The sequence below is a fragment of the Leopardus geoffroyi genome, chromosome E1 (assembly GCF_018350155.1).
Source record: "Leopardus geoffroyi isolate Oge1 chromosome E1, O.geoffroyi_Oge1_pat1.0, whole genome shotgun sequence".
In the NCBI taxonomy this organism is placed as follows: Eukaryota; Metazoa; Chordata; class Mammalia; order Carnivora; family Felidae; genus Leopardus; species Leopardus geoffroyi.
The window spans coordinates 39,274,857-39,286,987 of record NC_059330.1 but is presented as its reverse complement, the minus strand read 5'-3'; positions in this window follow the sequence as shown (position 1 = coordinate 39,286,987).

The window sequence follows — 12,131 nt, the reverse complement described above, 5'->3', positions numbered from 1 at the left end:
ATGAAATACAGACTAGAATGGAATGAGATGGGATGGAACGGAATGGAAAATATCAGTGTATCCCACATAGTAAGGAAAAGTATTGTTTCAGTTATTTATGTATTGTGTGAACTGGGTCCCAGCATAAAATGTATTTCTCACTGTGGGTCACAACCAAAAAAAGTCTGAAAGCTACCAGTCAAAACATTACTTAAATAACTCCAGAAGTCTATAGCTAATGTCTATGCTAGGGAGCGAGCAGAGATACAGGAGTGCTAGGGGAGAATAGGACAGTAGGATCCCACTGGTCTGGGCTGGAGAAGGCTGGTCAGGGACGTCTTCCCTGGGGTGAAAGGCAGGGCAAAGGAGCAGAGGAGGCAGAGAACATCGAGTGTGCCATCTGGGAGAAGAAGCATGGAAAATGTAAGGGGAGGAGGGGCAGGGGCCTGTAGTCCGGTGAGCGGAGGAGAGGACAGCATGCCATGCGGATGGAGAGGTAGGAAGGACCCTTATGTGGCTTGTTGAAGGGTTTGTTCTTGACCCTAAAAGCAAGGAGAAGCCACAGATGGGTTTATTCATTCATACACTCGACAGTTTGCTTGACCTGGCTGTCCTGGTGCCGGAGGCGCGGAGGTGAACGAACCTGCACGCCTCTTCTAGGCCAGCTAGAGAGTCGCGATACACGGGAGCGGTTACTCCAATGGGCAGACTCACATCCTATTTAAGTAAACTGATGCCTTGGGTTGGGTTCCCCCAGAAGCAGACTCTAAGACAAGAATGAGCATGCAAGTCATTTACTTGGGAGGTGATCCCAGGAAGCACTGGTAGGAAAATGGAAGTGACACAGGGAAGGGGAGGAGGCCTGTGGCAGGGAATGGACGCACAGCCTTGGGCAACCATCTCTATCTGCCGGGAGACCTCTGGGAGACTGTGAGGGGCACACTTCCTAAGGGGCAGGAGCTGTGGTTTCCATACTCCTGGGGCACTCCTGGCCTGTCCTCCGCATAGGCTGGGCTGCTCCTGTTGCAGAGATAGCCATCTGGCAGGATAGCAGGGTACAGCGCCAGAGGGATATGGACAGGGCACTGGCCATTTCTGCCAAAGTCATCCTGTGCCACTTCTAGAGGATTCTGTGGTCCCTTAACTCATCTGCATTTGATTTAAGGATTACCCCAAAATCTCTAACTCCACTCCTCACTTTTCCTCTGATCTCCGAATCTTTATATCAACCAACCATCACTCAGACCTCCCCCTTTGGATGCCCCATGAGCACCTCAAATCATCAAGCCCTAAACTCAATTCATATGAGTCCCCATCCCCACCATCAGAGCAACACCTCCAATTTTCCTGTTGGGATGAATGGCACCCCAATTACCCTGTCATCCAAGCCAGAAACATAGCATCCCTTCTCCCCCTCTGCCTCCAACCAGCAGACAACAGTCCCTTAGTCCTGCCCCTCCCTGGTCCAGGCCACCACTGCCCAGCCAGAGGATGCCTCAGCCCCTTTCACCAGGTCCCATCAGCCGCCTGGCTGCCTTCCTCACCCCCATCAGGCCATCCCAGGTCAGCCTTCCAAAACGCAGATCTGGTTGTGTCAGTCCCCTGATCAAAATCCTTCACGCCTCCTCACTGCCCTGAGGATGAAGTCCAGACACCTACTTGCATACAAAGGCTTCCATGTAGGGCATCACCCCCGGCCATCCTGGTGTCCCCGCTCCATCATTGCCATCATCTCACCTCATCTGCTCCAACTATTCAGATTATTCCTAATTCCCCCTCACACACCCATTCCTTTGCCCTTGTACCTACCTGGCCCGTGACCCTTCTGGTCTCAGCTCAGGCTGAGTCCCCTGGAAAGGCCACCCTGATCTCCCCCAAATACCTTACACGTCCTCCTTTAGAGCAAGGATGTCATGAAATAGCCACTGTTTAACTGCAGATCTGCCTCACCGACTATATCGTGAGCTCTTTGAGGGCGGGACATTATGTCATCTTTGTTTCCGGAGAACCTAGCATGTGGGCTTCTCCCAGAAAACGCTCCATTAACATTGGCCCACCAATGAAGTGACCAGGCTCAGGTGACACTGATGGACAGTGGCTGAGCTGAGATGGGAAGCCATCAGCACAGGTGACAGACACCTGTTAGGACAAGACAGCATAGAGTACTCCTTCCTCTACTGGCACGGCACTCCTGAACCCTGTCAACAGGACCTAGAGTTGTCGTGAGAGTGGGGACACATGGCACCTAGCCATCCGCACTCTCTCAGGACCAGAGGCAGGATCAGACTGACAGACAGGTTTTGAACTCGGCAGAGCACAAGGTTTCTATCCTGCTGGGTACTATAGACAGCCTTGGCTTCAAGGGGCCATGTGAGCACAGGGCTGTACCCACATGGGCCAAGTGCCCAGTGAGGATTAGATGATAGATTTGCCATCTGTGACTCTGGACGTGTCCCCTCCCCTCTCTGGGCCTCAATCCCCCCATTTGTATAATGGCAACTTATACCAGGTCGATTCTAGTTCAAAAATACTATGAAGCGAGCCTTAGGGCCAAGTCCGGGACCCATGACATGGTATGGAAAGGATAGTATTTAGGAATGGCTGCCTCTGTCCAGCCTCTGCCCTTGGTACCTGTTCTCTGGGCGAGTCCCTTCACCTCCCTCAGTTTCTTCATCTGTAAAAGAGAATATTGGCATCTACAGAGTAAGATTGCTATAAGGAGAAATGCAATGAATCTGTAAAGTACCCGGAGCAGTGCTCCACCCATAATTGATGCTATAATCAATGTGGGCCCTTTCCCCTGATACTAGAAGGCACCTGAGAGTGCTGGGCACACCCCGGCTCAGCCTCCAGAGCACCAGCCTCGAAAATTCTTCCCTCACTTACCTCCCATGACTGCCTCTCCCTTCTCCCCCATATGCGGCTTCCCTCAGCACCAAGCTCAGCTCCTTGCCTGAGTCTGGCGGAGGGCCAGAGTGGCCAGGTGACTATGGTTAGCCACAGATGTGACCACCCAAGATCCTAGACCAGAGCGGCAGAGCCTGGATTCGCACTGAGGTCTGGGGGCTCCAAGTCCAGAGCTCCCATCACAAGACAGCAGACCCCCATGTGATACAGGCCCACAGGCTTGCTGCCCACTCGCTGTCCAGCCACCCTCCCTCTGTCCCCAGGTGACCCCACTGCGTTCCTGTGGCTTGGGATTTGCAGTTGCGGTGGCGGGTGACCAAAGGCTTGGCACCCTCCCACCAGCAAGTGGGGAGGGGGCTCCGGGGGCCAAATTCTTCTTCAAATGAGATTCCCGTGGTTTCCTCAGCTGAGGCGTCTGCGGAGCAGAGAGCAAACAATGTGGAATTAAATTTCTCTGGAAAACAGGCTCTGCGAGTGAAGATCTAAGCATCCCTTTGGGCATGGGGCCGACTTCGCCGGGTGCCAGGCTGGACTCCCACTGACTTCCAGGCCCAGCAGTTGAGCAATGCTAACCCCTGAGGCCATGCACCCCTTACCCCCACCAGCAGCCTCCCCACCCTGCGTGACCTCAGAACTGTCACCAGAGAAGAGCTCCGGCTTTTCCTGGACTCGGCTGGGGCACCCTGACCAGGGACAGCTGAGAACCCCCAAACAGGAGCATCCTTCTGGGACGGGTCCACACCAGCTGCGTCTGCCACCGCCACCACCACTGGGCGGGATTCAGGATCAGGTTGCAAAGACTAGGGGACGTGGTGAGACTGGCTGTCTCCCTGGGTCCCTAGGCCCCAGCAGCATATTCTAGAGTGACAGACCCCAAGAGGCACAGAGGAGGAAAGAACAAAAAAGCACAGCCACCAGCGGATTTCCCCAATCCCCTGCCCAATATCGTCTTAGATCCTGGCGGGAAAAAAATAAATAAATAAAAAAAGGCCCCTACACATGTGATGTATTCGCACAATGGAGCATCACACGGTCATAATAAGGCAGGACATACTGACACATGATACAACATGGATGAACCTTGAAATCATTATGCTAAGTGAAAAGAGCCAGTCACAAAGACACATATTGTATGATCCCATTTATAGCAAATATCCAGAAAAGGTAAATGAATGGAGACAGAATTCAGATCAGAGGTTGCCAGGGCCCGGGGGGCGGGGGGGGGGGGGGTGCTGTGTGGAGAAGGAATGGGGAGTGACTGTTTAATGGGTATAGTATTTCCTTTTAGGGATGATGAAAACATTCTGGAACTCAATAGAGAGGATGGTTGCACAACATTGTGAGTGTGCTAAGTGTGGCTAATGTTACATTTATGTTATATGTGTTTTACCACATTAAAAGAAAAAAAAAAAAAGAAAGTCCCTGTCCCTGGGTCCCCCACTTGCAGAGGGATCCTGCTGTGGCCGCCCCTGAGGAATGAGGACTCCAAAGGTCTGAAGTGGATGTACCCACCAGAGCCACAGCCTCCCTTCTAGAACACACTTGACACACTATTTTATTTCCTGCCTAAACACCCTGAGACTTCTCCAAGTTCCTTTTCCCAAAGGCAAACTGCACTCTGGGCCCAAGGACAGACAAGGGACAGCAGTTTGCAGGGGAGTAGATGGAATTTAGCTTATCTGGCCTTGCCTGTCCACCCCTTCTGGTGCAGGGTGGAGCCAAGAATGACAAGAGAAGAGGGTCAGACCACAGGCCAGGGCCTGGGACCCAGGGGCCAGCCCTCCCTGGGCAGCTGCCTCCTGGCACAGAATTTTAAGTCGTCAGAGAATTATGAATTTGACCCTGGCCCTCAAGGTCATTATGAAGGTATATATGCCAAGATGTATGGATAGAACATACTTCATTAACGGTGTGTAAGCTTGACTGAGAACTTTTGAATATTTAGACTCATGGTATTTGGGCATCTGTATTCACCGTCTATTGCTGTGTGTTAACAGATGACCACAGAGTGGCTTAAAAGAACACGGATTTATGAACTCACAGCTCCACAGGTCGGAAGTCCAGGTGGACTTAACTGGGTTCTCTGCTTGAGTTTCTGTAAGGACGAAACCAAGTGTCAGCCGGGCTGGGCTCTTGTCTGGAGGTTCTGGAGAAGAATCTGCTTGCAGGCTCACACAGACTGTTGGCAGAATCCAGTTCCATGTGGTTGTAGGACTGAGGTCCCCATTTCCTTGCTGGCTGTCAACTGAGGGTCACTCGTGTCAAATCTTTCTCATGCTTCAAATCTCTATTACTTCCCGTTCTGCTACCAGATGGGAGGCAACTCTCTTCCTACAGAGAATTCATCTGATTAGGTCAGGCCCATCTAATTCACCTCCATATTTTAAGGCCAGCCAACTTGAAACTTTATATCTGCAAAATTTCTTCATAGGGTACCTAGATTAGTATTTGACTAAGTAGAGGATGGCATCTTAGGATTCTGCCTCCAATTGCCCCTATTTGTAATCTTTCCCAGGGTCTTGGAAATGTTAGGGGACAACTGCTCCAGCCAGGCAGGTCCAGTTCTCTCTACCTCAAGACTTAACTCATGGGAGCTTTGCTTAACCTAGAGCAACCATGGCCCACTTCTATGGTGTCGATGCTACCCTTTCTCCTTCAAGGACCTACTGAAATGCCACCTCTTCCATGAAGCCTTCTGCCTGCACCTCAGACAGAATTAATCTCCCCCAGGGAACACTTTACTTATACCCCTCCTCTGTGGCACATCCCAGCCTGCCTTGGGTTACAGCAGAGAGCTCTGAGTCGTCTCTGCCCACTAGACCAGGAGCAACCTGTACCAGGTCCAGCAGGGATCCAGAGAGATGAATCCAATATGGTCCCTGCTTTGGAGGATGCCAAGTCCAGCAGGATCGATGAGCCTAATAATAATTACCATTTATAAATGTTTAGCATGCGGGAACCAGGAATCATTGCACGTACCTTTCAAACATCCCAGAAAACTGAGGTTCAGGGACATTAACCAGTTTTCCCAGAGTCACATGGCTCATCGGTAGGGAAAATTGGGAGTCCAGCTCCAGAGTCTAAATTGTAAGTCCTACACAATATTGGCTCACAAAATCTTAAAGAATTCAAGCCCCCCAACTTCTCATCTGGGGTCAGACACTGTGTTAATCAGGCTGTCACCGCTGTACTCACTGCAACATTTTGGTGGCTTCACATATGAAGATTTCTTTCTCACATAGGTGCAGTGGGTGTGGGCTCTTCTCCTCATAACTCTGCAGGGGCCAGGACCCCTCCACCCCACTCTGGTGAAGACCTTATAATCTTCCCCTGGGCCCTCCATGTCTGACCATTGGACAAGGAAGAGAGTGAGCCAAGGTGAATTTTTCAGGGATCAGACCAGGATAAGACACAGGTGACATTTCTTTGACTACATTCCACTGGCCAGAACTCAGTCCCTGGCCCTGTTTAACTGCAGGGGAGGCCGGGAAGTGCAGTCTCACTGTGTGCCCAGGAGGAAAAGGAAATTGAATCTGAGGAACAGACAACATGGGTGTTGCCACGGTTGCCACGCTCTTTGGCCACACGTGGCTCCAGGGGTGCTGTGTGCAAACGGCCACCAGGTGCATGACAACAGAGCTGAGCTCAGGAAGTGAAGACAAGGGTGGCCATGCTGGCGGGAGATTGGGGGCAGGGAGGTGTGAGAGCACAGTGTGTCCTTTTACTCACTTACCAGGCTCAGCAGGAAGCCTTGCTCATCCAGTGAGCTCACTGTGGGCCTAGAGCTATGCAGAATCACCTTCCTCCTCCCTCAAGCTAGCCGGGGATCCTCTTCCATAGGCCAGGCCTGGGCAGATGGTCCAGCAGCTTGGGTCCAGGGGTGGAGCACAGGCACTGATGTCCCGAGGAGCATCCTTCCATCTCCCCTCCCCCAGAAGAATGAAAGTCCAATAAGGTCTGCCCAAGGGGAGCATTGTCAAGCCCTCAGCCTGCCTGTTTTTGGATCCAGGTAACTGCTTTTCTTTTCAAACTTAACTCTGATTAAGGTAGAAGAATCCATAAATTATGTTCCAAAGCCAAGTATGGATTATTTGGTCCAAAGAGGCCACACAACTTATCCTTGATCGAATGATCCAGGCTCTGCCATAAGAGAGGAAGGGGTGGACAGGAAAAGGGTATTCTAACAAGAAGCATGTCCACACCTGCACTTGGGGCCCCAGAGAACACAGGGTAGAGAAAATGTCAAAGTGCTGGCCCTGGGCCCTAAGAGGGTAGGTATTCCTGGGGCCCCAGGACCCTGTGCAGTGGGGATGGGAACTGCACAGACCAGCCTGCACTGACTTCACATGCCCTGGTTGGTATCAGGGGAGGGCCCAAGAAGGCAAGGACCTGAGTTTCAGTCTGGCTCTGTCACCACTTGCCGTGGGCCCTTAAGCCACCCCTAGCCCCACCTCTGTGCCTCTCTGAGCCTCAGTGACCCATCAGTCCACTGAGATCTGACCTTCAGAGCAAAATGCACATACCCCTAGGGTAGCACAAAATGATCCATCAGCACCCGGGAAGAAGAATTTTAGAATTCAAGGTATATGTATGTGCACGTATTTCCATCTAAAAGTAAGGAGGGAATGCAGCTCTAATAATATTTGACATACAGATGTTATGTACCCCTTCTTGGCCGATCACGTCCCCCACATTGGTCAATGTCTGCAGGGAGGTGCAGGTGCCCCTCAGGCAGACAACTTGAGAGTGACGTGCTTACTCTCTCGTTTGCTTTGCAACAGATCGTGACCTACCGCCGCTTACCTATGCCCAGGTCAGTGGAATTTGCAGATTGTAACGTCTGATTCAATCTAAATTAACCCTCCTAAAGAAAGGACAAGTGGCCTAAAAAGATTTCTGCAAAGACACGGCAGGAAAGGCGCTTCCCCCTTAATCCTAGGGCATGATTTCATGTGACATTTCATAAAGGAAAAACAAGGGTTGTCTGTTGAGATTTCCAAAAATGAAATCCTTTTCAGCAGGATAATGGCGAAGTTTAAACAGTTGTTGAGGAAGTAACTTTTTTTGGAAGGAAAATAGTATATAGAGCCTTTAGAAATAAAGTTTGAAAGTGTTCCCGTTGTTATAAGATTTTGTGGCTGGAAACCTTGTGTGTTCCCAAAATCTTTCATATGAACCCTTTAAAAAAAATTTTTTTTTTTTAACTTGGTTAAAAAGCTTCCAAGTGAGGGGCGCGTGGGTGGCTCAGTTGGTTGAGGGTCCGTTCATCTCTTGATTTTGGCTCAAGTCATGATCCCAGGGTCATGGGATTAAGCCCTGTGTTGGGCTCTGCGCTGAGCATGAGGCCTGCTTGAGATTCTCTCTTTCTCCCTCTGCCCCTCTCCCCCGCTCGCTCACTTTCTCTCTCTCTAAAGTAAAAAAAGAAAAGAAAGAAAAAAAAATCTTCCAAATGAGAGTTTGAGTGGGTTTTAAATCCATTTGCTAAAAGTATTAAAATGCACCACATTCCAATTTCTTTGCAAGAACAACTGATTGACATGAGAGAGGATGGAAATTTGAAAGTCAATTTTGAACAAAACCTTTGCATAATTGGTGGATGGCACTGAAAATTGAAACATGAATGTCATGACTTAATGAGCTGAGCCCACAATGCACCTCGTCCGTCTGGATCTAGGTATCTCCATGAGGCCTCCTTTCTAGCCGTGACAGCCTTAAAAGCTGAATATGAAATAAACCGAATTTAGGGCCAGACATTCAAGCCACTGTTCTACGAAGTGTTAAATCAGGCTTTTCAAAAAACAAAGAAGCATATTCAGTGGTGGTGTTCTCACTGTGAAAGCAAAAAGGGATTTTATACCATGATTAAATGAAAAGCCTTAAAAATTACTTTAAAACTTGGTGTTTATTATATTTTTAATTTCTATTTGTATGGCTTTACAGTATACATAATATTGTACATTATAGCTAATTTGTACCTATATGGATAATGCACATAATGCATTTTGTAATGTACATATACTTATGTAATGTACATACTAATATATATTTGTGTGTGTGTGTGTGTGTGTGTATAGTTCATGTATGTAACATTCTATGTATATAATTTGTAAACTAATATCTAGGGGGGGGGGGTGCCTGCTCAACATTTTTTGCTGATGGGACGAATGGATTATAAAGCTTGAGTTCCAAGATGGCTTCAGTGCCAGGGACCCCTCTGGCTCTGGCATTAGAGACGGCATGGGGCGCCCTTTGTCCTGGATGGGGGTATTCATAACGATAACAACGATGTTCCTGGCTTGGGCCTCACCTGACCTGCAGGTGGAATTTCAGGCATGCACATTTTGTAGCTAAGGAGTCAGAAGAACAGAAGAATAAGACCAGAGAAAACTCCACCTCCTGAAGGCAGCTCCTTTGTAAGGGCAGAATGCCCTCCCCCCTCCCACTGCAACAGGGGAAGGAAAACGAAACTTGCCTCCCGCTCAGGGGGAATCCAGAGGCCCTGAGAGGATAACTATCTTTCCTGGAGCATGACAGCAAATGGCAATGGAGACCAGGTATAAATTCAGGCCTCCAGAGTGCCAGGTCTGGCCTTTTACCTGCTCTGCTCTCCCTGGACCTTGATGCAGAACCTAGTTCTTACTTACCAAAATTCTCACCACCGTCTCTGTTGAGAAGGCCTTCCTGCTATTAATTTTAGTCTCGTGTGCTGCAAATAAAGCCTAATGTTCAGGTCAGTTCTCTCTGCCCCCCTGCAGCAAAGAACATCCCTCCCCAACATCTTTTGCATCTGTCTTAACACCAAAGAAAAGAGAGTTCCAGGGAAAAGTAAGGCCTGCACCTCTGCTATGCTTTCAGGGGGCTCGGCAACTCCCAGAAGCAAAGATCTTTCTATGGCACAAATATGTCCATGTTATTCCTTCCCTGGTCCTACTGTGCCTAAAAGCATCCCCTGTATCTCCACTGCCAGCAACAGAAAAGCCAGGCCCCTGAAGCCCCAACCCACATACCCTTCCCCCCTGGCCCCATATCAGTCACCGGCAGGAAACAGAAACCACACTAGCAAATTTAAGCAGAAAGGAATTCCGTGCATCCTGTGCTCACAAAATCATCAGAAAGGCTAGAGGAACAGGCCGCACCTGTAGGAACGGCTCCCAGAAAAACCCGCGACCCGACTTGGGAGCTCGCCTCTGGCACCTTCAGGAAGGTAAAGAATCAGGAGCCACCCAGTGTCTGTTGACTTTAAGACCATCACCTAACTGGTTCAGGATCAGGAAGCCATTTTCAGGAACAGCCTCTCCACACCCACAAAGCTGGACTCTGGATGCTGGAAGGCAGCTGCCCCCAAATCCCAGTGTCTCCACCACCGTGTTGACCAGCAGCAACAAACCATGTTCCCAAGGCCATTTGATTGACAGAAACTGTTGCCTAACCAGGACTCCAGGCAAGGGAGGGTGAGAAATACAGAAAAATGCATCTGCTGCGTTTTGGGAAATCAATTAACATACGCCATCGCATCAACAAGCTATAGAAGGGGGGCATCTGGGTGGCTCAGTTGATTGAGCATCCTGCTTCAGTTCAGGTCACGATCTCAGGGTTCAGAAGTTCAAGCCCCATATCGGCTGGCTGCTGTCGGTGCGGAGCCCGCCTCAGATCCTCTGTCCCCCTCTCTCTCTGATCCTCCCCTGCTCGCGCTCTCTCAAAAATAAATAAAACATCAAAAGCGAAACAAAACAAAAAACAAGCTATAGAAGAAAAATCACACAACATATCCACAGATGCAGGAAGAAATGCTGCCCCAGGCTCTGGGGAGACTGATCGTGTCAGGGGGAAGGAAGGGTCAGGAGAGGAGCAGAGAGAGGTTGGGGGAGAAGCAGGGTGGCATGGGGATGGGTAGGCAGGGTCTGGAAGGTCGCTGAGACTGGAATCAGTGTTCGAGGACTGGCCTAAGGTGCAGAAAGTGACCAAATGTAAACCGAAAACAGCCACACCTTCCAAGAAAGACTATAACCTGAGGCACAGGGTCATAAGGCTGGGGGGCCTCCCAGCCCTGAAAGAATTGCCGTAAAGGCCGTCCTCTGTGCCAGTCCCCAGGGGGGCAGCCAGGACTAATGCCAGAACCACCACAATCCTGGCCCAGCGTGATCACCTCCCTGTGACGTGCCCCTTCCACAGCAGATACTCAGCATCTGTCCCTCTGCACTCCCCCACCCCTACCCCATTCTCCCACCCCACCCCCACCCCCAACGCCCTTCCTGAGCTACTGCAGTGGGTAAGGCCACTGCATGCAGTGCACCCGACTTATAGCTTACAGCTTGCAACCGCCTCATTTTCTTCATTCAAAGACACAACTGTTCCCCAAGCCATGCGCCAGCCGGGCTGCACGAATCTCCAGAGACGCCCTTTAACGCGACCGTCAGGAGGGAGCACCTTTTTATAACTTGGCACAGTTTTGCTCCCTGGCCTCCCATGACGCTGGTTCATCATGCCTCCACCAAGCCACAGGGCATCAAATACTTTGAGGCAGGGAGCCTTTTCACTGAGCATAATGGGGGCACTGAGTGGCCCACCCACCCACCCAGCCATCCCTGAGATTAGCCACTGCTGGGATCACCACGAGTCCCTGAGCTAGTGACTTTGCCAGCTCCCTCTCAGCAGACCAACCTGCCCAGACCTGGCTCAGCTCTGCCACCAGCGCCCTCCCCCCACGGTGACTGGATGCCCCCTTGCAACTCTCTGGGACCCCTGGCACAGAACAAGGAGGGGGTTGGGGCCAAGGAGAGGGGATGTTTAGACTTGAGGTCTTTCTGCCATCACCCCTGCATGGAACTTCCACCCCGGGGGCACAGACCAGACCATGCAGAAGGGTAGCCCCTGAGTGAATGAATGAAGAGGAGCACGGTTATGTACGAGCCCTTCTCAAAGTCCTCCAGACACTCAGAGCGCCTCCCCTTGGTTCAGAAGCCCCATTCCCAGGCTAAGAAGGAAAAAAAAAGAAAATAGAAGATCTATGCCCAGGGGCGCCTGGGTGGCTCAGTCGGTTGGGCGTCCGACTTCGGCTCAGGTCATGATCTCATGGTCCGTGAGTTCGAGCCCCGCGTCGGGCTCTGTGCTGTCAGTTCAGAGCCTGGAGCCTGCTTCGGATTCTGTGTCTCCCTCTCTCTCTGCCCCTCCCCTGCTCACGCTCTGTCTCTCTCTCTATCAAAAAATGAATAAACGTTAAAAAAAAAAATCTATGCCCAGCCTTA